A 23,211-nucleotide genomic window follows, 5' to 3' on the forward strand; every position below is an offset into this window, starting at 1 on the left:
TTGTGGGTGTGGAGCTGGACTCGCTGAAGGCCGTGTCGGAGAGGAGGACGCTGTCTAAGCTGAAGGCCGTTATGGACAATGGCTCCCACCCACTCTACGACACGGTGATGAGGCACAGGAGCTCATTCAGTGCAAGACTCACTCTACCAGAATGACCACAAAGCGCCACAGGAGGTCATTCTTTCCTGTGGCCATCAAACTCTATAACTCCTAAAACTGTTCATATGTGTAATAATAATAATAATAATAACATTAATAATAATAATAATTGTGTGCAAAAACTCAGAGGTACTATAATTTGAACTGCTTTATATTAGACGTTTAATATTTATTATTACAGTCACCGCCACTTTACTGTATTCATAAGAACTTACATCTTGTGTACTTATTGCAATTTTTCTCTTTCTCTTTGTTTTAAATTATTAAAGTGTTTATTCTTTTACATACATGGTTGCAACTGTAACAACTGCAGTTTCCCTCTGGGATCAATAAAGGATTCTGATTCTGGTTCTGACTCTCATGTTCCACTCTAAATGAGAGAGCACTACTAAATAAGCAAATCTTAATCATTGCATTGACTGCATGTAGTGGATCAGTTCACTTTTCAGACTGAAGGTTTTGTCTATAATCAAAGGCTCATTTGAAGCCCATGTTAAATCTGACAGCTAGTTCGTAGGCTTTACTTTGTGGACGACGCAATGCCTGTTCTACACCTGACGTGACGTGGAGTTTCTGTTAATCCACTCACCCACCAAACACCATAAATCACACCACTGCTCGGTGACAGACCCCTAACTGATGGCTTCCTACCTTTGCTCCTTTGCATTGTCAGCTATGGGCTGGAGGCTGGAAGTGGCCTGCATAGATACAAAATTACTCTAATAATGTTTTCCTAAAGTTTTATTTAGATTTTTCCAGCATGCCTGCATTCATCCATACAAACAGCAGGCACAAAAGATATTTTTAACATAATTAACCAGTAACAAAAATAAACAAAAACAGAGTAAATCAACAATCATGATTATCCATTGCACAAAATTCTCAGCATATTATACAGTGGGTTAAAATATATAATATATAGACAAGACACAAAAGACCCCCTTATTATATTGCCACAAATCAAATCAAATCAAATCAAATCAAATCAGATTTATTGTCACATCACAAGAGTACAGGAGTACAGGTGAGTGAAAAACTTGGGTGCAAGTTCCCACTGAATGCAGCGACAGTATTTACAACATGGAGTAGAATGAAAGAGAGAAAATAGTAAAAAAAAAAAAAAAAAAAAATACAGTGTTTAGTTAGATTTTAGACGCAGAAGTTCTTCACTAGAGATTAACCCTAAATCACTTGGAATTTCCTATATTTGATGCTACTGTTTTTTTATTATTGTAATTGTTATTGTTACTTTTACAATGTTTTTCTATGAAACATTTTCTGCTGCATACTTGCAAACATACATTTTACTGGTAAACACAATATTCAGGATTTTGAAAAATTAACCTTTTTTATCACAAACATAACAAGACACAAATCAAGTCTGATACGCTACTCAAAACACTGGGAAAAAAGAAAACAGTAAAACAAAGGTAGTGAAGTAGTAGATGTTTTTCTACATACACCAAAGTAGACAATAAAATTTATCTCAAAATTTGTGTATGTAGAAATAAATGTCTTTTTTCTTTTTCACTTTTCACAAGAAGAACCTTCTAGCATACAAACATATAGAAACATTTTTGAAATGAATACAGCGCAATTCAGGAAGAGTGTTACATTCAGTGTTAGAGGCAGCGAGCGACTATCTTGTTAGCTGCTGTGATTGTTTTTGTTTATGGCGAGATTAAAAAAAGAAAACATTCTAGAAATGATCAACCAATACAAAAACAATTCTGCAAAAACTGTAGATGTAAGAGCACATCTTACTTATCTGTACATAAAATTATGCTCAACCTGCACAACATAACACAACACAAAGTCAACAATACAGTATTTCATGTATATATGAGTCTAGACAATCATATCAGAACTAGTTCAGCTTCTACAGCAGTATAAAGCCTAAGGCCCAAAACATCTTTCATGCATGGATGCGAATGGAGATCCTTCACGCTATGCAGATGGGGTTTCACATGTAGCTACGTTCAAAACTGTGTCACGCCGCATTTAAGTTTTTAATCCTACCTCCGCATTTAACCAATACATGAAGTGAAACACCACATACACACTAGTGAATACACACACACACTAGGGGGCAGTGAGCACACTTGCCCGGAGCGGTGGGCAGCCCTATCCACGGCGCCCGGGAAGCAATTGGGGGTTAGGTGTCTTGCTCAAGGACACCTCAGTCATGTGCCGTCGGCACTGGGGATTGACCTGGCGGCCTTCTGGTTCTAGTTCCCTAACCTCCAGCCCATGACTGCCCCCAAACACAACTTCATAGCACAATGCAAGTGCAAGCTGCATTCTGAGCGTTACAGCAAGGGACGCTATCACGACAGCCAAGCCTGGCTAAGCGGTCTTGTACCGACAGTGTGTTTCTCAACTGCCACAGCAGATGAGCAGTTGAGTGGCATAAAAATATGATGAATTATTGCATTTCCAATCCAAGAAAAGAGGTAAAGCAACTCCTTGACTTCTACTGTCCATGTTTCGCTGTTGAGGCTGTTGGAATAACAGTAGACCCCTCTCTGATTTGCATTCTATTGTCCACTTCAGTACCGAGTGTTTTATGTAAGAATGCAATGTAAGAACATGCAGTGAGTTTGGGCCGAGTTTGTGCATTCGTCACGTGCATTTGCATCCTCGCGTAACTCACGTTAGCTAGCACTGCCTTAGTGTGAAATAGACCACATATTCAACAGAGATTTCAGCTAATTAACATTACAAAACAGTAGCCTGGAATGTGAAGTAGAACACATATGGAAAAATACAAGCATTATGGAGAAAGAAAAGAGTGATAGAACCCAACTCAAACACAAAATGCCTTGTTCTGGCTCTATGTAGGGGCTTAATTTGAGCAAATTTTAAAAAGACGAACTAAAACATTCATTTAAACATCTCTTATGCTGAAATGTGAAGAGTGCTTCTTTGAAATGATTCCAGGGTAAGTCTAGATGCAAAGGAGGGAATGGATTAAAAACCACTGGTTTAAGGAGCTGTAGCATGCAAATGGGAATAGATGTAAATCTATTGTAGTCAGTACTTTGAAAAATTCTTTGGTGTGACCAGGACAAACCTGATGCACACATGTCGCAACCCTTCCCTTTATATTCATCAACTTTATTAGGCAGAGGGCCCAAGTTTTGAAATTATGCTACGAGGATCAAATACCAGTGACTCTAGCAGTGAAGCACTTACCCCCTATATCAGTTATGATAAAGGCATACCACCAGAAATAAAGTAAAGCCAGAGTAAACTTACCGAAATGAAAGAAATCACTTGTTTTTTTCTTCTTTAGCACAGCCTAACGGCCATATAAACAGAATTTACATGGAAATAATAAGGACTAATAAGCTTTATCATCACTCCTAATTAAAACGCTAGCAGAAATATGACTTGATATCGAGCTCTTTGTCCGCAGCTGAATATAAGACAACGTATATCACTGTGGCCTACACACTTGGGTATGTGGTGCCTGAGAAAACAGAAATTGGCCCCTTTGCTTTACTTTTAAACAAAATTAAATGTAACCTGTAAGAACGGTATCAGTCATTGGTCTGTCTGGAGTTAATCCAAGAACTCAAACCTTGCTGCCTTTATCACTCTGGATCGAGCCCTGTGCCGCCCGGTCCTTCAAGCAGGCTAACAGACTCAGTTCTGTCTCCACAGCAGTCAAAGTGACCCGTCTGTTCAGCAATAGTCCATATACGGAGCTAGCTGTTAATGTAAACCAAACGGTTAGGCTGGTAAAAAATGCAAACTCGATTAAACAAAACAAACTGGAATATTTCACATCAACTAATTTCTAAAGCTAACACATAAAAGTACACTGACCAGTTAAACTGTCTAGTTTTATCAGCAAATTAATTTTACAATCAACTGTGAGCGCTTCCCAGATGAGCCATCAGACCTGTTCTCATTTTCAACCCCCCCCAAATAATATACCAAAATAAAGTAATATACCAAAGTATACCACTACAGATCTGTCCTCTAGCATTTATGGCATTTGGCTGACGCTCTTATCCAGAGAGATTTATACAGGTAGGCGAAGGTAGTGTTAGGAGTCTTGCCCAAGGACTCTTATTGGTATAGTGTAGGATGCTTGTCCAAACAGGGGATTGAACCCCAGTTTACAGCATAGAAGGCCGCGGTGTTAACCACTACACTACACCACTCTAGCCTTACTCATACAGTAAACTATTGTATTATACATTGGGCTACATACACATGTCCTGTAAATACATCTTGTATATATAATTGTTCCTTGTATGTTTTTGCCAGATCTCATTTAGACCAAGGATGTTATTTAGTCACACACACGCACCGAAGAGTCAGAACCAACTTTAAATCCTACGTAGAGCGGTTCAGTGAATGTGGTGTCGAACGTGTATAAGTGTGTCAGTGTGTGTGTATCAGAGGAGACGCTGTAGAAGGACAGAGTGCCGGCCGGACAGTCCACATACACGCCTACTCTGTTAGAGCTGGAGGGACGAGCAGAAACGACAACTTCTTTCTTATTGTGCAGGACAGAATAACTATTAACAGAGCAGTACAGGATCCAGGACTTTTCATTGCGTCCAAACACGCAGTCTCTACTGGCTCCTTTCCTGCTGATTGATTTATATGTCAGAGCGACAGAAGCCCCAAGCCCACTGCACTCGGCCTCCCAGTAACCGCGTCCAGTCAGACTCTCTCTACACAACACTTGCGAATACACATCAAATCTCTCTGGACGATCAGGTTACGGCTGCTGCTCTCTGCCACCAAACACCATTCTGTTCCCCTCACTCAGAGAGAGATTTGAGTGCACTGTGTCTGGGTCCAGAGTGAGCTCACAGGAATCTGCACACAGGAGAGAGATTAGAGGAGAAAACAGCACAAAAGAAGAGAGATTACAGAAAAACTTGTGTGTGTGTGTGTGTGTGTGTGTGTGTACTTACATTTCTTTAGTCCTGGTTTGATTCTGATCTCACCTCCATGTTCCACTCTAAAGAAGAAAACACACATGAACATATTCATTCAAATGTCTCTCTCTCTTTTACACACAGACACACACTCTCTCTCCCTCTCACACACAGACACACACATACACACACTCTCTCGCTCTCTCTCACTCTCTGTCTCCCTCTCTCTTTCACAGACACACACACACACATACACACACTCTCTCGCTCTCTCTCTCTGTCTCTCTCTCTCCCTCTCACACACAGACACACACATACACACACTCTCTTGCTCTCTGTCTCCCTCTCTTTCACACACACACACATAAACACACTCTCTCGCTCTCTCTGTCTCTCTCTCTCTCCCTCTCTCTCTCTTTCACACACACACAAACACACACACACACTCTCTCTCTCTCTCCCTCTCTCTCTCTTTCACTCAGACACACACACACACACACACACATACACACACTGTTTCCCATTGTGTCCCATTATTTTCCACAATTCCTGCAGTATTGTGGATACCACAAAAAAATGTTTCAATTTGGATTTACTGTAAATGCATAATTTACAATCCTTCAGTGTAAAGCCTGTTTTTTGTAGTTCTGTAATGGTGCACAATTACAAATGACATATATGATGTTTACATTGCCATCCAGGCTATACTCCCCTTACCTGGTAACAAAGCAACATGAAGGCTTAAGTGTATGAGGGACACTAAACATTGGGATTATGATTAGTGCCACATCATGAAAAAAGGTGGTCAATGTTGAGTTTATATTCTACATTCTGACAACACATTTATTTTATAAATTTGACAGTACCTACAAAAACACTTCACAAACTCCCTACTTTACCTAAGTTTAATAGAGTAGGCTGTGAATAACTGACTGAGATTAACCGAGTTTAACGTAGGCTGTTAGTGGGTTTCACTCTCTGGATCGAGTGGCATCACAATGATTTTGGAGCAAGGCCCACTACAAGTGTTCACCACTCACATATTATGCTACACACTAGAATAGTCCTCTACAGACCTCTACACAGTTGCTCATACCTGAGTGTGTTAAGGGAGCAGTTTGCATCCTCCACTCTAGCAGAAAGCTGCTTCACTCCTGACTCTCCTGGATGGTTGTAGGTCAGATCCAGCTCTTTCAGGTATAAGGGATTTGAACTCAGAGCTGAAGACAGAGAAGAACAGCCAACTTGTGGCTTTGTGTTTCATGCATTATCCAGGTTCAAATTATGTTTTCTTCTTCAGATCTAGTTGTGGATTAAATCCATATATTTCTAATATCCTCGTTAAACGGTTAAAATAAGCAGAATCTCCACCTTCGTTTTAACATAAAAAGGCGTGATGGTAAGACATTGAATATCACAGCTTGATATTTACCATTCCAGATCAGAAAGTTTACAGAAAGCTGACCTGAGCACCTCCAGTTTACTTTGTGAACTCTTTAGTCCAGCAGAGAGCAGCTCCACTCCTGAATCCTGCAAATCATTGTTACTGATGTCCAGCTCTTTGAGGGTGGAGGATTCCTGTTTTAACACTGATCCCAGACTTTCACATGACTGTACCCCAAGATTACATAAAGCTAATCTGAAAATGAAAAATAAACACAATGTAGATAAAACAGGTTATACTCAAGTCAATGTATAGACCAAAAAATATATATTTTAACATTATTAAAATTGTTAGAATAAGAATAAGAAACATCAGAAATATAAAACCACAATAAAGAACATAACAAATTAGAAAATATTAAATACTGACAAATGTGTCAAGTTTGTACTTTACATTTTCGATATTTTTATTGCTCACAGAAATACTGACCTGAGTATTTCCACTTTACAATGCGAGCTCTTCAGCCCAGCAGAGAGCAGCTCCACTCCTGAATCCTGCAAATCATTCTTACTGAGATCCAGCTCTTTCAAGTAGGAGTTCTCCAGTTTTAAAACTGATCCCAGATTTTCACAGGGCTTTTCCCCAAGATTACACAAAGACAGCCTGTAAAGGGAGAATAAATCAATCTGGCTCAGTTTAATGTTTTATTGTGCAAAATCCTGGAGAGTCAATGCACAATGAAGTTTCATCCATGTTCAAACATAACTTGGTGTCTCAATTCACTAAAGGCTTGTTAAAGCCTTGATGCAAGGAAAACACTACAACACACAGTGCCAAATGTTCACTGTACTATGGTTTGAGACAGCTTACTGGAATTGAGAGGTAACTACATATCTTCAAATTGAGATGTTGTTAGTACAGAGCAGTAGAGGGCAGAAGAAAAAACTAGTTGATCATTGTTGACAAATAGCAGCCCACAGAAAAATATTTTAACTTTTAACTAGTGTAATGAAACCATATGTGTTCAAAACATAATGAAAATCACCACTGTGTAAAGCTGCTGTATGAGCAGCACCAGAGAATTGTGACTAATATTGTGAACTAAATGACATGTCCCCATAATCATGTCTTCATCTCTGAATCAGATCATTTATCATTCATAAGCCAATTCTCAGAAAGCTAACCTGATTACTTCCAGTTTACAGTGTGACCTCTTCAGTCCAGCATAGAGTAGCTCCACTCCTGAATCCTGCAGCTCATTTTTACTGAGGTCCAGTTCCTTCAAGTTGGAGCTTGCTGATTTCAGAGTAGAGGAAAGACTTTCACAGTCATTTGTGGTGAGATTACAGCCAGCTAGCCTGCAAAGGAATAGTAAAGACAGAGAAATGATTGTATCAGTGACATGATCACACTGTTATGGAATACTAGAGATGTTATTGATATGTTAATTCTGTGCTGATCATGATGTGATATTGTTCATGTACATATCCGTCAATCATAAATCAAGCATCCCTCCGGCTCTGAGGCATCCTTGAACAACATCTACCAGAATCCTCTGGGAGATCACGTGACTGATGACACTCCATAGCACTCCAACCATTGCTCACATTCACCTGAATACTAACCTCATTCACCTGTGTTTCTTGTCATATGACTTATTTAGAGTTAGCTTTAAAAAGGAAATTACATATATTGTATATTAAAATACTGCATGAAACAGTCCAAGAGAAGCACTTAGAGGTAAAATATAGTGGCCCTAGGATAGACCCCTAAGGCACCCCACAGATTAGAGCTCCAGTAGAGGGCACAGCAAAATCTCTTACTTGTTATGTAGGAGATAAAGCAGCCAAGCGCAGTTACTGATATACCAAACTACTGTCTGAGCTTTTTAATCAGAATGTCACATTCTATCTTGTCGGAGGTCTAATAACAGCGAGGCCTACAGTGTTTAAATGGTTTATCAAGTCGTTTACATAAGTAGACTGGATAATGCATGCACTCAGATCAGAGAAGGTACTAGAGAAGGTAACAATTGACTCATTAAAAATATGACAGCGTACAATATGTCTGTAGGTTACAACGCTGTCTTTAAAAATAAACTCAAAAATAATACTTTTATGTTCAGATACTGTAATGTCTGGCTAGAACCCTTAAATTGTTGTCAAAAAATGACTTTGTTAAAACTCCAAAGCTCATTTACATGGATATTAAAATCTAAATAAAACAAATAAATAAATAACTAAGTACCTCTGATGACAGATATTCATAAAACTCAGTATGAAAGCAACTCTTGGAGGGCAATACACAATATACATAAAACTGGTTTACCACATAAAACCTTCAAAGCCAAACTCTCAAAACTGAGAGCCTTTAAAACAATTCCTGTATGCAATAGACAGGCTACCTCATAAAATACCTCATAATATTTCATATTCTAATTCCTGTTATTAATGTTTACCGTTACCTTTGAGCACTCAATTCTTGATTATGATAGTCACTGTAGTATATAAAAAGAATACTTTTGAATACTTTAAATTAAACAGGCTCACTATAAGTTTTTCTTTGGACCTCCATATTGCCACTGTCCAATGAAATCCATGTATCTCCATATTTTGTCATTTTTACTTCTCTGCATCATTTGAGCTCTGCAGGAGTCCAATTTCAATTTGATTGGACCAATAGAAATGCTCCAAAGGTGCTTAGAAACTTTTTCCATTAACTTACACTGAAAGTAAAGAAGGTTTTTGCCCTGTCCTGTAAAGTTACAATTTTGGAGATACTTGTTTCTTAGTCATTCCACAATCATTCCTCATTGTATCTTGCAATTTTTTGTCTGCTGTTCTAAGTTACTTCTCCTAGCTGTGTGTAGGTGAAGGCATCCTTATTCTGTGCATTAGCATTACAATAAATGGACACTGTTTTTAAGAGATGCCTTCTTTGCCATCTTCATTTATAGTCTATATGAAAAAATACAGTATAATAAATTGTGTTGAAACAGCAATAACTTTATATGATTAGATATGGTATTTAAAGACACAGAACTGAACAGATTGGTACAACCATCTAAGCATTTATCCCAACATCAGGCTATAAGTTGGAACCTCATGATACCACAGTGTGTTAATGTGGAAAGAGGTCTCTTTCTATCTGTCATCTCTATTTTTGTATAGAAATTCAATATGCAATGTGGTTGTGGTTGACCCTTTGTGGTTTCCAAACTATTAATTAAAAAGAGCTGTCAAATCAGATTTTGCAGTTGATTTTCAGACTATATCATACATCCTTATGGATGGACGTCACAATTTTAAGTTCAAAATAAGGTGGGGCTGCATGGATTGTATAAACGAGTAGTTGGGTTATAGCTCACAGTGCTAGAATGCAGGCTAATGTAGTATAGGAATAATGAATAATTACATTGCATAGCACACAAAAGGTCAATATCCCTGTTCAGTTGTAAAACAGGAATATGCTAATCGGAGCACTTGGGCAAGACTCTCTGGATAATTTGCCTATTGCCTACTACTAAAAGTCACTCAGTCAACATGGACAATATGTAGAAATGGCAGTCCCAGTTGTCTAAATTCAGAACAACATTACAGAAATGTTTCAAAAGTTCTGCTAGGGGGGTGACTATAATTTTTTTTTTTCCTTAAATATTATTTACTTAATTAATTAATACTTAGTTGTCTTTTTTATACTTATACTTAATACTCAATACTTTATAACGTAATGCAGAGTATATTCCATTTTCATTTTTCTTTTAAATATATTTGTTACTGATATTCAAACTTTAAATATTTGATATATCATCATCATCATCATCGTTAACCGCTCATTCCAGGTTGCGGTAGCAGTTATTTTATATATTATTTTGAATAATAATTATTATAAAAACAATAATAAGTAGAAGACGTTTATGTGTCCTCCCTTTGCCATCAATATTCAGATACTAATAGACATTATATGCATGTATGACTTACACAGCCTTTTTGCAGTTGCTCACAGCTGGGATCAGTCTCCTGTAACCTTCATCTGATGTGTTGTATTTCTGAAAGTCCAACTCATCCAGCACCTCTTCTGTGATAAGAAACATGCATGCTAGTGCAGAACAATGTCCAGGAGAGAGTTTCTTTTCTGAATGTTTTTTGGATTTTAGGTACTCCTCAACCTCTCTCCTGAGAGACTGGTCATTCATTTCAGTCAGACAGAGGAACAGGTTGATAGATCTATCGGTAGGAAGATCTTTAGTTTGTATTAGGTGTTTGATGTACTTTACTGTTTCGTTGATGCTCTCTGAGCTGCTCTGTGTGCATTTCAGAAGGTCTTGTAAGAGTCTTTGGTTGGACTCCAGTGAGATGCCTAGCAGAAAACGGAGGAAAAGATCCAGGTGTCCATTCTGACTCTTTAAAGCTTTTTCAACTGCTCCTTTTAGTAACTCAGACAGTGGAAAATTATGAGGCCAGTTTGTGTTGTCTGGCTTAAAGTGTTCCAGTGACTCTGTGTTTTTGTTCACATAGCAGTAAAACACATAGTAAGCAGCCAGAAACTCCTGGAAACTCAGATGCACAAAGCAGTAGACCTTCCTCTTGTAAAGTACAGATTCCTCCCGGAAGATCTCAGTGCATATCCCAGAGTACACTGAAGCCTCAGATATATCAAGGCCACACTTCGTTCAGAACATCACATTGCCCTTCATCAGCTGTTTAAAGGCCAGTTCAGACAGTTTCAGAAGCATCCTTCTTTCAGACTGTAGCTTTGTGCCCACAACTATTCTATAGAATGTCATCAGTTTTCCAATCATACTTTCATTGCTGTCACCGTATTTCTGTTTTTTTTATGATTGTCTGAGTGAGCAGGAAGTGTGAGTACATTTCAGTCAGAGTTTTGGGAATTTCAATACTACTTTGTTTCATGATTCTCTGAAGAACAGTGGCTGAGATCCAGCAGAAGACTGGAATGTGGCACATGATGTGGAGGCTCTTTGCTTTCTTGATGTGAGAGATGATTTTTGTGGCTTGGTCTTCATCACTGATCCTCTTCCTGAAGTACTCCTTCTGTGGGTCATTGAATCCCTGAATTTCTGTCACACGGTTGATGTACTGATGAGGGATCTGACTGGCTGCTGCTGGTCAGCAAGTTATCCAGATGTGAGCAGAGGGAAGCAGCTCTCCTTTGATGAGGTTTGTCATTAATACATCCACTGATGAGGTCATTGTTATGTCAGATATTTTCTCACACTGTGAAAAACTCAGTGGAATTTTGCTTTCATCCAGTCCATCAAAGATAAACACAACCTTGCGTTCATCATATATCTTTAAGCTCAGGATGGAAGTCACAAAGAAGTTTATGAAGACTACACTGATAATCTTTAAAAAGGTTCAGCTCCCGGAATGGGAGCACACACATTAAGTCAACATCTTCATTGGCTTTTTCTTCAGCCCAGTCCAGAATGAACTTCTGCACAGATGTTCCAATTCCTGCTATGCCTTTAGTCAGGACAGTTCTGAGCTTTTGCACCTTTGGTCCTTCATCTTCATTTGTTTCATCTGGTTTGACATCTTTATCTGTTTGTTCTGTGTCTTCTTTAATACCTTGCACAGGCTTAAACATATCTACGCAGTTGATGATAATGTCGTTTACATGTTTCCTGGATTTTTCTAAATCCCTAAAACCTCATGTTCTTCATTCACTCCATCACTCTCTCCCTCTATAATGTAGAGCTGTGTGTAGATCTTGTTTAGGAGGGTTTTATTCTCTTGTGTTTTGATTACCTCAAATATGCTCTCAAACTTGTTTTTCATGATAGTTTTATGTCTCTCTAAGACTCAGTGCAGGACATCATTCACTGGTTTTTAAGAATCCTGCTTTTTGGACTCCTGCTGCAGATCTCCAGACCCCATCTGATGAGTGTGTGTCTGCAGTTCTGCTGCTGTGGTGTTCTGCCTAATGGAGGTTAAACATAACACAAACTCTAATAACATGAATAACACAAATGACAATAACAAGCTACTCACAATACCAATGGAAACAAAAAGGTGTCACTTATATTCTTTATATTTTTAATGAACGACCAACCATGCTAAATGATCTACCTGTAGATGCTCCAACCCTAATCAGCCCTTCCTGATCTATGTAAAAGATAACATCCTAAAAAAGGCAAAAGAATGGGCATGCCTTCATGTACTGGACAGCCTGGATGACATTCACCAAATTGTCAAATTTAGAGTACTCATGTGCTTTCATGTGTGTAGAGGCTTCAATTTTGAGTTAGGCTGAACAGAAGATGAAGCCATTGTTCATTATACCTTAGTTATTAACATTTTCTTGATTGGGATGCATCAGGTAATGATGACTTCATTTTACACCGAAAGAGGTTGTTTGTGTAAGAACATCAAAATTAAATATGTAGGGTAACTACATATTAGGTAATCCCAGCGGTGCCTTTGTTTGGTCATGTTTTGGGGGGCAGTCATGGGCTGGAGGTTATGGATCTGTGACCAGAAGGTTGCCGGTTCAATCCCCAGGGCTGACAGTCCATAACTGAGGTGTCCTTGAGCAAGACACCTAACCCCCAACTGCTCCCCGGGTGCCGTGGATAGGGCTGCCCACCGCTCCGGGCAAGTGTGCTCACTGCCCCCTAGTGTGTGTGTTCACTAGTGTGTATGTGGTGTTTCACTTCACGGATGGGTTAAATGCGGAGGTGGAATTTCCCTGGTTGTGGGATCAAAAAAGTATCACTTACTTAACTTGGGTAAAATATCTCTTCCTTTGGGGCAAAGTGGCAATATCTAATTTACTAAATGGCTACAGTTTCATTCATTCTGAAATTTTATCTGGATCACCGCATTCCTGGAATTTGTTGCCCTACGAAGATTTAGGGTCAGCTAATGTATGTAGTACATGTGCTTTAGATTGAAGCAAAAATATTGTGGAAATGTGTTCCAGGCATAAAATTCAAAATAGGCAGATGTTTTTCGAAAAACAATAAAACTTCTCAGTTTCAATATTTGACATTTTGACTTTGTACCATTTTCAATTAAACATATGGTTTAAATGATTTGAACATCAATGGATTCTGTTTCTATTGCCGTTTTGCAAAGCATCCAAACTTTTTTGGAAATAGTGGTGTACGCTGCAAGCGGCAATCACTGGAGCACAGCATGCCTTATGGAGCCAGAGTGTGCTTTCTGGCACATTTACAATTGTAGAATGGATTTTAAGTAATTATAAAACAGGCCACATTCACATCTACACAATAGCCCAACTTAAGCTAAGAAATAAACCACACTAAGATGTTTACAAGAGCTGTAGAAAAGCAATTTATAGTCCTGAGCTATAAAGAAACAGCTGTACAATTTGACATGCCAGAATCAAATAAATCATTCTGCATAAATCATCACTTTCATTCTTATATTTTATTCTCACAGTGTAACAGAATGCTTTGTTTTCATGTTTTGTGTTAGGTGATTTGTCACTTATTGCACTGCTCTGTCTTTTATCTTTTTCATATCTGGGTTTACTAAAGCAAATTGTTTTTTAGATGATGCGGGACAGTTTCAGTTTCAATTGTATGCTTTAGAAGAAAACATACAATATTTCATTCTCCTCCATTTTCAACTATAGAATATTTTTTTAAATTTATTAGGTCTGCATAACATGTCAGTCCCCAAATAACCATAGTGATTCTTTAACAATGAAAAAAATCAAAATGAAAAAATTAAAAATTAGGAAAGACGTTTGGAAATGTGCATGTGTAGACGAGAAAGGTCAGTTCAGATATCTTCTCACAAGATGTTAGATTAGAGTGACTGGGCAGAATATACATTTAAAACACTTACAGATTTTCAATAATAGTTCATTCTGTGGCTTATATGGTTAAATATCATTGATGTTCCCTCCCCCTAGAATCCTTGTTGAGTGGGATGGTTTCCTCAGAGCTAAGACAGGTACTTTTGAAATCATTTTTATTTGCATGTTCACTTGGACATTTACTATAATCTCTTAATAATACTTGAAATCAAAGGAAATCAAAAGATAACACTGGTTATTATTATTATTGTATTACTATTATTATTATCTGATAGGTTTCATTCTGAGCTCAAAGTGGACCAAGGCATGCTTATTGAAGCACATCCACTGTTACCTATCCCCAGCCTCTCACTTTTAAAGGCACAAATAATTGCATGAATTAAATATGTGAAGCCTGCTTGTATCACTGATCAGGTGCAGCTCAAATATCTGATAACCTATCCTGCTTCATCTGCTACAATTACGTATGAGTGTTACACTAATGAGTAGTTAATCAGTTAGAGAAGCATATAAACTAACGGTTTAATAATTCATATTCTGAAGGGAAATCACTCACTTTGGGTCAAGATTCACAGCTCCACTTCTGTATTCAGGAGGCTTCTCCATGGACCAGTCACTCTTCAGACACACACAGCTGGGCTCTGAAGAAACCGGTCTCTCAGTATGCAGTCTGGAGATATAACCCAAGAATATTACTCAAGTCCTCACATGTTCACTGTGTTTATGGGGTAAGATTAGTGCTTAGAATGTTTAGTATTGTTGTTTTATGTGCACATCCTGAAAGTTGACCTTACATCCTGATTTACCTGTACTACTCTCTTGCTGGCTCTTAGTCTTTAGTACTCTGCTGATAACCCAGGAGGATGCGGATGCGCATGGCTACAGAATCAGTTCAAATTTAGGAGAGTAGATAGGAAAGGATGTTTCATGAAACTATTAAGAGGCAGCCCTTGTGTCTCATAATCTCTATAAAATCTCTATTTAAACAATGCTCAGGAAACCATTTGAAATCTTTCATATTCAGACGAGTATAACATTTTCCAGTCTATTACCTAGGCAGCACTCAAAAAGCTTCAGTTTTTGTCAGTGACTGGATCAGTGGTAAGCATGCCCTGCCCCGACTTTTTTGGAACATGTTGATAGCATTAAATTTAAAAAGATCATATATTTTACAAAAAAATGATATAATTTCTCAGTTTTAACATTTGATATGTTGTCTGTACCATTTTCCTTTAAAGATATGGTTCACATGGTTTACAGATCATTGCATTCTATTTTCATTTACATTCTGCACAGCGTCCCACCTTTCTTGGAAATGGCTTTGGAGATAGAAGTGGAAATGGTAAATACATGGTCAATGGTTAGAACTACAAAGCTCTTTAGGCTATATGCATATTGATTCTGACCAGGTCTTCATATGACCAGATGAACAAGTAACATTCTAAAAATGGTTTTAATATTAGACAAAAATGTTTAAATTGTACGGAGGCAGAGAGTACATGCACTAGATTCCCCTTCTCTCTGACTACAATTGTGCACTACAGACGTCGGGGCAGTCATTTACATTTATGGCATTTGGCTGACGCTCTAATCCAGAGAGACTTACAATTTGATCATTTTACACCAGTAGGCCAAGGTAGTGTTAGGAGTCTTGCCCAGGGACTCTTATTAGTGTAGTGCAGGGTGTTTTACCCAGATGGGGATTGAACCCCAGTCTACAGCATAGAAGGCAGAGGTGTTACCCACTACTCTACCAACCACAGTGGTCCAACATGATGCATGCAACTGTACCTACTATAATTCTTTAACTATTGATTTTTTACATAGTCAGTGTTACACTAATCAGTAGTAAATCAATAGTTACAAATCCATGTAAACTAATGGTTGCATTCTTAGAGCTGAAGGGAAATCACTCACTTTGGGTCAGGAGGCACATCTCCACTTCTGAGTTCAGGAGGTTTCTCCATGGACCAGTGACTCTTCATAGACACCCAGCTGGACACTTCTCCCTCTGTGCTCAATCTGGAAATATCACCCAAAAATATTACTTATGTCATCACACGAATTCTGGCTGGACAGTGGAATAGTCATGATGTCCACCTGTATGTAGTTGTCTCTCTGTCTAGTAGTATACTCAAGTCAGAGATGACTAAAAGAGTCATGTTTGGGTTTTTTTATGCAATAAACAATACTCTGCATCTCCACTGCTGTTCTTTCCACACTTCACACCAGGGTCCCACACAGCATTTTTGAACATTTTTATGTAATTCACCCTTTTTCACATTTGTGTTTTAATGAATACTGTTGTTGTAGAAATCATGTTCTGTTTATGTGTACATCACTGCCTGCATGGCATATGGATTAGCATGATAACAGTGGAAGTAAACTAATAACATTAAAATGCAAACACAATGTGCCTCTTGTAGAAACACCACTGTTGCCTTTTTGCCCTTCTAGACCCTCTCTGAAACATCATTCCTCTGATTAGTTGATCTTTCTAATAAACTGTTGTCATACTTCAATGACAGCAGCAATAAATATTCCGTGTAAGGGTAATTTCAGATCTTTTACCTTCTACACTCCTAAAATAAAGCTGAAACTGACTGAAAACATTCACGAGATTCTGCTCAAGTGGGTTCATGATCGCAGATACGCATTAGAAACTTAGGCTACCTTCAGTTGCACAGGGTCCCTAAGCAGTGCCCTTAAAAAGTATTTTCTTCACATTGATCAGAAAATGGAGGTTGAGAGAACTCCAGTTGTTTATATCCATTCAGAACAACAATGAAATAGTTCATTCATGCATTATTACATACATGAGTAATCATTCATTCATATTTCATGAGTCATTATGAAAATGCATGAAGTAACCAGGTCTACTGCATGACTCCATGCAAGGTTAATATATGAATGTATGTAGTAATTATGGTATCTAAATCATCAGCTGAGTTCAGTTATTCATGATGTTCATGCAGGCCATCATGATAGTCTGCACCTAAACTGTGGAAGAATGAGAACTACCATCTGATATAACAAGAGTGTTAAATTATATATATCACACATTAATTCTTCATGAGTTCATGATGTTTGTGGCCCTCAAAGTGAAGCAGTAAAATATTCCTCTTTATCATTGTCGCATTGTTTAAGAAGTCATTGGGGAAATGTATTAATTAAGCATTTTTTATAAGTGCCATATTTATATAAGTATTCATATGTATAGGTGGAAAGGATTTGCAAATCATCGCATTCTGTTTTTATATATGTTTTACACAACGTCCCAACTTCATTGGAATTGTATGTGTGTATAGCTAGCTAGATAGATAGATAGATAGATAGATAGATAGATAGATAGATAGATAGATTTTGAGATCCTTGCAATCATGTGTTGAGAAATGTTCTGTTGGACTATTCACTCATGCATTTATTTATTTGTTTGTTTATTTATTTATTTATTTATTTATTTAGTGAAGTGATGACTGAGCCTTTCCATCATGATCCATCATGACAGGAAAGTTCCAAAACAGGTGTTTTCCATGCTCTGTAAACTTCCCAAAAAAGTTAGGACAGGAGCAGTGTAAGCCGGGGATGTGCTACATGCCTCATTTTTGGAATTTGTTCAATTTACTTAAATTGACACTATATAGATAAGTTGTAAAATATTCCGTATCTGCTCCTTGTGCTTGTTTTCAGTTAACTACCTGTAAAACGCAGTTTAAAAATGACCGTGTGCTGTTGTCATTTTCAGTTTTAGATACTTTTTTGGACCTGAGTTTGTAAGAGTTGTTAGCAATTTGTTGAGTTGACGTCTGTTGTCCAGGAAAAGTGAGTGATTGCTTCCAACCTGGGAACTGTGAGAAACCTAATTTCAGAGAACGCACTACTGTGACACCATTGTTGTTTCCTTTCCTTACCAGTGCATACAGACTTGTACTCAGGAAACCCAAAACCATATCATCGTGCGTGTTCATTGTAGCCAAATAGATTGGAAAAAAGACACATACGTATTTTTAAATAGAAAAGCAGATATTATGATCATTGAATATTTTTTTTCTAATACACTAATTAGGACTACTTACTGTGGGTCAACATTTCCTCTTCCGCTGCAGGATTTATGAGGCTCCATCCTGAAACTGTTACTCTTCATGCAAGCACAGCTAGTCGCTGAAGAGTGACTTCCTGCAATCAAATATATTTTTGCCTTTTATTTATGATTTGTTTTTTTTTTAAAGTTCTTTTTTTTCTCTTTTTCCATTTTGGTACACTTCACTATTCTAATACACAGACACATGCAAATTGGCAGAAAATTCATGCAAATATGATGAGGTGAAACTGGTAATGCAGTCTACAGACTGCTTTAAATGACCCTATGTCCTATATTTTTCTTGTATTTTTCCTTCAGGTCCACTTATAACATTGGTGTGATTTATGGCATCACAGAAACAATGAATGTGGATTTTAACATCATAGAAACAAAGAACTCCAAAGGGGCAATTTTTACAGTCGACTGTATAGACTAAGTAATATTTACACATTATTTTAAATTCCTTTATTTTAAAAAAGCAAAGGAAATTTGGTGACGTTCCATGATATGGGCCCTTTAATATAGGTGGGAGAAAACATTCCTCAACATTATGAACGTTGTAGTGGAAAATACATGCCCATGTGAGAATGGGGTTCAGTCCCACTTTTCTGACAGGAATCAGAAATGCTGCAATATTACATCAGTAAAATCATTAGATGATAGTTCTAATATCACATTCACTGGCTATTGTAAACTGCTTGGGAAGTATTTTTTTAGTGTGTTTGTTAAATATTTTGGGGCTCCGAAAGACAAATACAGACCCATCGTGATCGGACACCCAATGGATGAATGACATGGTGGGAGAGACAGGACTGTTGGACTGTGAGCCAATCAGGAATGAACATGTGATCACTAATTCCCACAGTACGCCCCTGCCAATGTTCCGAAAAGAGGAATACAATTGAGAAGCATGGAATAACAGAAGGAGTCACAGAAGCTACGGATTGGTATGCCCCTATAGTGTCTGTGATAAACAGAAATGGACAGGTGAGCAGTACTACATCATGGCAGTACACATAGTTAAAAGAATCAGGTCTAAAGTTGAGCAGGGACAAAAGACAAGTCTGAAATCCAAGATTTCTCATAAGTAATGACAAAGGAATTACATCACTGGCTGCCTCAGTCTGAAATTTGCCAGGTGTTAGATATATTTATGTTCCTGGGCAACTTCCTACCTAGTTTCTCTTCACTTCTGCAAACCATCAATGAACTGCGAGGGAGTGACACATTTTATAAGTGCTTATAAAAAGACTGATAAAGACTTGCCTTTGCTTTAGAACATTCTCCTTTCAGCACACCCTTTGACCTTCTACAGTATCATCAAGGCTACAGCGGCGATTACAGACAGAAGTATTTATGACACTGCGGCTGCCTTACTACAACATCAGCAAGACAAACTGCACCCAACTGCCTTTTGCGCTTGAACACTAACCCCAACACACTGACCTCACCATAGAAGGAGGAGGTGTCACTCAACAAACAAAGCAGGGACTTAAGTGCAGCGCCAGAGCCAACATGCCCATGCAGTGGCCTGGAATTGTAACATTTAACAGTTATGGCATTTGGCTGACACTCTTATCCAGAGCGACTTACAATTTGATCATTTTACACATTTTTACCCAAGGACTCTTATTGGTGTAGTGTAGGGTGTTTACCCTGGTGGGAGAATTGAACCCCAGTCTACAATGTAGAAGGCAGAGGTGTTACCCACTACACCAACCAACCACCACCGTAGAATTGTAAGTGACATCACCAAGGTAGTAGAGACCTGTGAATTCTTTCAGGAAAACAGACCTGAACAAAGAAGACACCCATTTTTAAACTCCTTTGCCTAAAGGCCCTTGGAAGAAAAACAGCTGATATATGCAGACAGGACAGCTTGTATATCCGTTTGTCAAATGGAGGGTGCCAGGTCAACTAGTCAATGTTGATACTCAGTTCACCTCTGCAGAGTTGGATAGCCTCAGGAAACCTGGAATTACTTCCAGCGCACTTTATCCTCAAAGCAATGATGCACCTAAAAGGACTGTATCTGTTGTAAGGCAAATTGTAGTGCAGCCTGATACAGTTGCCATGCCATTTGACAAACACCACTGGACTGAGTCCTGCAGAACTCATGCGAGGACAATAGATCAGAAACACCATTCCAGTAAGCAGTCGTATACATTCTTCTGCAATCGCCACCATTCAGCATTGAGCCTCACTGTGATGCAGGCAAAATGGATGGAGATAAGGAATGGCCCCACCTGTAACATTCAATTCTAAAGCGCCTAACCCCAAATCCTACGTTGTGCAAAAAGACCAAGGCAGAGTGTCCCTGTTACCTCAGAAAGGGGAAGACAAAAAGCATGGAGCTACTCCAGATACACAGTTGGTCCCTGCACCCCCCTCTAGAGGCATGCATTCACTCCTGTATCACCTGCTCAGAATTCAGGTCTGTCCTAATTCTACCTCTTTAGTTTTGAACTGGAGCTAAAATGTGCTGCTGACTTTTAAAATGAAAGCTTCTGTTTTTCTCTCTCTTTCTTCACAGCGTTTGTCCCTTTATCATAGATATCACTGTCATACAGAAACTATTGAACCTGTAATAACTAAACGATTTGGTTTTACTCAATAAAATGGTTTGACATGCTTGTTCATTTCTCGGTAATATTAAATAGAAACAGAAAAAGGATAATCATTTGTTACATGATATGTACGATTTTTACAACAGATGGGTCGTACTACCTTGACCCTTGCCTTAACTAGAGGGTAAGCAGGGGTGCAGTGATAGGAGAACAATATTATTCCATGTAAATATGTGCTGATGCCCATACCCAAGGCCAGAAAAAGACCCCCATGATCCCCTGGTTGTTAATGCTCTAAGGCCCCCCTAACCTCCCATGGAGTCACTTCTACAAGCAAGCACAGGTCTGTCCACCTTATTTATTCAGGAGATGTGGCTCCATGTGTTATGAATGAATCACACACACACACACACACACACACACACACACACACACACACACACACACACACAACAAACAAACAACCAAAACAAACAAACAGGTGGAATGTGTGCAGTACAGTTTGAGCCGAGTTAAGCTGTTTTTGGAGATTCTAATCCTTTTGATGTTTGGGAAAAAGTTCCAGTTGGTGGACGTTTGTCCATCTGTCACCTGGGATTTTCCAATGCCAAAGCCAGAGCTGACCCTGAGTGGTCAGAGGGTGGTCAAACATAAGGGGAACATGTCATCTTAACTGATTGCAGAAAGATATAATAGGTTTTCATATTACTTCAAGCATTCCGTTCCTAATTTGTGTAAAGAGTAAAGCACATGTGTTCAGTGTTGCCACTTGAAGTAGCTTCCATGTAGTTATCTATTTTTTTCTCAGTAGTTTGTTTATATTGTTTTGTATTGTAGCTAAAACTCAGTTTTGGTATAGTTTAACTCATAGTTTAATCATGAAGAACTCAGAGCTTGAACTGTTTTAAAGTAGCTTCCCCAACACTGCTAAAATCTGAACATTCTCCTATTTCTACTTTCTTGAAACCATATTAACAGTAAACCTATATAAACTCACTCACTACCTTCTTCCACCATAGCTGGTACAATTATCTTTACCTGATCATAATTATAGTGTTAATAATTACAGTAATTAATAACCAGTCCATTTTTTTCAATGTTATTTATGTGATAAGAACAAAATAATAACTATTATTTAATGACAAACTTGGGCCACGTAATTTTAGCATCCTAAAGTTAAGATCAAAAGTTAAACTTTGTAAAAAGTGGATGTTTACAGGTACATCATTTCTGAGAATTTGACATTTTATTTAAGACGTTGCGAATAGATAAAACACCAAGTTCTTAAAACTCAAAGTCCTGGTATAAATCATTTCTCTATATAGGTTTACAAAATGCTTCTATACACATTTAGAGTAAATATTAGTAAACATCCTCTTACAGGCTTCAACACTTTCTTTGTGTGTCCTGTGTAGTTCCAGCAGCAGCCATCTTGAGTAACTAGACTTAAACGCTTGAACTTCCAAGTTACTTAAAGAAGCAACAAGTGTGATGCCTTAAACCACACAAACTATAATGTGAAAGAATGGCTAGATTAAAAACTTGGTCTTACTGCATTAAACATCCGCAGTGCTGCTATCTCGAGTCTTCTTTCCTTCTCTGGTGGCTGAAGTTACTTTCAGTTTTGTTTTAAATGTGTCACATTACACATCACCGAGGGAATGTCACCCTCTGACAGTCTGAAGAAACAATTGTGATGTGTGTGAAATTAATGGTTTCTGTAGGATCTCTCTCTCTCTCTCTCTCCCTCTCTCTCTCTGTCTCTCCCCCCTCTCTATCACTCTCTCTCTCTCTTTCTCTCTCTCTCTCTCTCTCTCTGTCTCTCCCCCCTCTCTCTCTCTCCGTCTCTCTGTCTCTCTCTGTCTCTCTCTCTGTGTCTCCCTCTCTCTCTCTATCTCTCTGTGCCTCTCCCTCCCTCTCCCTCTCTCTCTCTTTCTTTCTCTCTGTCTCTCTCTCTGTGTCTCTCCCTCCCTCTCCCTCTCTCTCTCCCTCTTTCTTTTTCTCTCTCTCTCTTTCTTTTTCTCTCTTTCTTTCTCTCTCTTTCTCCCTCTCTCTCTTCCTTTCTCTCTCTCTCTCTCTTTCTTTCTCTCTCTCTCTCTTTCTCTCTCGCTCCCCCCTCTCCCTCTTTCTCTCTCGCTCGCTCTCTTTCTTTCTTTCTTTCTTTCTTTCTCTCTCTCCCCATCTTTCTCTTTCTCTCTCTCTCTCTCTCTCCCCCTCTCTTTCTCTTTCTTTCTACCCCCTCTGTCTCTCTTTTTGTCTCTCTCTCTGACTCTCTCTTACTTTCTTTCTCTCTCTTTCTTTCTTTTTCTC

At 38.4% G+C, this 23,211-nt stretch overlaps 1 pseudogene; it reads right to left on the reverse strand.

Moving 5' to 3' along the window:
• Positions 1–1,134: 1,134 nt before the first annotated feature.
• LOC108410792 lies at positions 1,135–22,604 on the reverse strand (annotated as a pseudogene).
• Positions 22,605–23,211: the final 607 nt, after the last annotated feature.

The sequence above is a fragment of the Pygocentrus nattereri genome, chromosome 12, assembly GCF_015220715.1.
Source record: "Pygocentrus nattereri isolate fPygNat1 chromosome 12, fPygNat1.pri, whole genome shotgun sequence".
In the NCBI taxonomy this organism is placed as follows: Eukaryota; Metazoa; Chordata; class Actinopteri; order Characiformes; family Serrasalmidae; genus Pygocentrus; species Pygocentrus nattereri.